Genomic DNA, 3,700 nt, shown 5'->3' with positions numbered 1-3,700 from the left:
CCTTATATTCTCCACCATGCCTCCTCCAGGGAATACCATGAAGGAAAAATTCTGAAATACTTTATTTTCTTCTCTTTATTTTTGCTTCCCATTTTGATCATTTAATGTATGTTATGATCTGCAAAATATGATCTTCCCAGTAAAGAACTGAGAGCCGATTTATAGCACCAGCATTACAAAATGGGATTTACAGGATGAAATAATTGATAGACGTAAATTAAAATTACTTCATTAAATCTAGCATGGTCCCTTTATCACTACATAAATCTTAATTTCTTTTTGATAACACAGTATTGATCCAAGAAAGCCCAAAACCTTGCATGAATATTAGTGCCTAACTAATGGCTGTTAGTTACTTCCTTTGAACTTATATGTATTGTACCTATGACTGAAAATTATTTGAGTTTCCAAAGAGGCAATCACATAGCTTGGCATTAATCAAGCACCTCTTCAGTGATTCCTAAAATGCTAGATCACCATCTAACTGTCACCTATCAATTCTTTTTGTGGCATTTCCACCTCAATGATTGAAATTTACCTTATGGAGCATAAGTGACACAGAAGGCCAATTCCCATAGTGTTGCAGGCCATCAAGTAGGAAAGTTAGAATGCAAAGAGATAAAAAATTCATCATCAGACTGATTTTCTGTTCCAGATTATCTTCAGTGTTTAAGAGGTGCTTATGAGTTGACATAGCGCTGAGGGATCTGGTGTAGTTGGGAACTGTCAGTGTTAGGTAAATGGTTGGACTGGATGATCTTCAAGGTCTTTTCCAAGCTAGATGATTCTGTGATTCTCCTACCTGTGATGCCTCTTAATAAATGGTGATTATTCAATGTCTCCATAAATATGAAGTATAAAATAAGTATTTTAAAGTATTTTTAAAAAATCAAAATAGTACCAGATACTCTTAAGTACTCATCACTTGCCCATCACACTCTAATTCCTGTAATCATCACACAATAAAACATACTTGAGAGGCAACAGCTTTAGGACCTCAGTGCCTGAAGTGTGCTTCTGAGTACCCTCTGCATTAAATACGTCAGCTTTATTGAACCAACAGCCGAAGCAACTTTTGAACAGCATCTGTTAACCTGGAGTGAGAATATTTATACTGGTCTTTGCATTGCAGTTATTTCTAATATTAATGCTATGAGCCACTTTACTATGCAGGGCAAATATTTGATAGTCTGTTACTCCACAATTGCTGCTTACAGCATCATAGGAGCGTCACTCCTGATGTGAGACTGCTGAATACTAAGGGATATAGAAGCAAAGAAAGATAGACACAATGTGGTCAAGTCTACTTTGAAAGGAAGCGTGATGACAGTGTTTAGCAAAGGTCCTAACAACTGATATAACCTATACAGTATGGTTAACTTGTGAATTTCAGCATTTCCACATGTGCTGGGCAGCTGGCACATGTGTCACTGTGCCTGCTCAGACTTACTGGACTGGGGAAATTTACCCTGTGAGAAGGGAGCAGAACATAAGCAGAAGTCTCTCAAAAAATATAACCATCACTGATTAAACAACATTACTGAATGTTAATTAGGGAACCATAATAAGATGACATTAAATAGTTATTGACTCATTTCCCAATAAGCAATGAAAACTGAAAGGGCTAGCATATGCCATTAATACCAGAGGGGCCTCACAAGAATGAGAAATGACTACCATAAGTAATTTGTACATATATTAAGTCAGGTTACTTTTGAATCTTGAGATTTTTGCAAACAAGACGAAAAAAATATTTTAGAAAGTCTCTTTTGCTACAAAAATATTATTTTCTTGAATTGAACTCTAAGACCAGAGGAGATATCATTTTTTGTCACCCAGGTAGGTAATTATCAGGTTGAGACCATAAATATCAATACATAAGAAAAGTAATATTGATTTTGATTTACATATATGCGGACCAGATTATTGGCTGGCATAATTATCAGCATATTTCCATCCAAGTCAGTGCTATCAAGCTGCATTAATTTAGAGCCATTGGAGACTGAGACAATGTAGACAATAGCTATTTTTAGAAGGCATCCTTTGGAAGAAATCATTATGATGAGGCCAAATTCTACACCCTTACTCAGATGCACAGTCCCAATGGTATTAAGAGTGAGAAAAGAAAAATGTGGCCCATCTTCTGAAGGTTATGACTGAGAGTTGAACATAAATTCTGATGTAGCTTAATAATGATCACATCTGAGCTAAATACACACATGTTTAAAACACCATAGAAGATAGATTAAATTTTAAAAGCAGTGGTGCTTGAAACACAAGCAGGCCTGAGCCCAAAAGATAAGAAACCAATCCAAGGCATAGATGTTAACATTGTTCTCCCTCTCTTACTCGACAGCTGCTTGTCTGAGGATCTGTCATATGGAAAATATGTGAATGCGATGAAACATCTGTTAATGTATCTCTGCTCCCACAAAGCTCCTTAAAGGCAAAAACTGTAGGCTTGTTACTATTTTCAATACTGCCCAGACACTTGTTCTGTGCATTGTAGCACAGGGATGGTGATGTCTTGGGGCTGGCTGCCTGCTTGGGGCTGGAATGGCAGCGCACTGCAGTCATCTCAGGCATGCAGGGTAATACAAAGACAAGGTCTTAAAGCAGTGCGTACTCCTAAAAAGTGCCATTCCAGAGGATTTCCATTTAGGAATACTTAGCACGAGGAGACCTAAATGAACAAGCAGCTAGTTTAGTTTGCAGTAAGCTCTAGCTAGGGAAATAATTACTAGCCCAGCTGCTTCTGTTAACTCTTTTCATCTTATTAGACAGCCACTTCCCTGATCTCTTGAACATTGGCCACACATGGCATTCATACCTGCTGGAGACACTGACAAATTATTGCCAGCATTTGTTATTATTACTTTGTTTCTTTACTGGAGAAACTGGGAGAGAGTCAGCAAACTGGGTGCATTTAGGAAAAAAACAAGGAGGTTCCTTTTTCAGATAGAAAAGGGGAATAAAAGTAGAGTCCAAATGCTTGTTTCTGTTGGCTTTAGCAATAGACAGGCAGCTTCACAAACTTAATAAAATGTGCTCCCTTCTCCTTAATGCCTATAAAATATACACTCCTGTACAGCAACAGCAATCTCACATCAGACTGAAAATGCAATGAAAATAGTATATTGGTTCAACTGAGCATTATTTTTCTACTGACACAAGGTTATTTGTGTCATTTCAAAATCTAATATCCAGTATATTCTCATTCGTCTGTTTTTTTCCCCCTTGTCTGTAAATGCAATAGGCACGTTTAACCACACTAGGAAATTTTAATTTTCAACCTGAAGATGAGATGACAATCTGTCTCAGTTGCTGTCATGATCTATCTCAAGCTGACATGTTTATTTTGGGGCATTTACACTGTGGTAGAGAATGCCACGAAGGAGCTGAGTTATAAATGTTAGGTTTGATTGAATATGACACTGCAAATAAACTTGGAAATACACTCTATAACTTTGTTGTCCTCTTTCATCCTCTCAGCATTGCAGCTGATACCCCCAGGCACCTGCTGCCAATAAGTCCATAGAATGGTATGGGCATCAGACAGGCATATATGAAAATGACACAGGAATACCAGCTAATAAGAACAGAATTTAAATGTGAAACCAAAGCACCATGAAAAACAGTGTAAAAGCTCTGGAAAAAAAAAAACAAAACAAAAACAAAAAAAAAAAAAAAAACAAAACCC

This window comes from Athene cunicularia, assembly GCF_003259725.1.
Source record: "Athene cunicularia isolate RWA chromosome 1 unlocalized genomic scaffold, athCun1 chr1_part1, whole genome shotgun sequence".
Taxonomy (NCBI): Eukaryota; Metazoa; Chordata; class Aves; order Strigiformes; family Strigidae; genus Athene; species Athene cunicularia.
Note: the sequence above shows the minus strand (reverse complement) of the source record.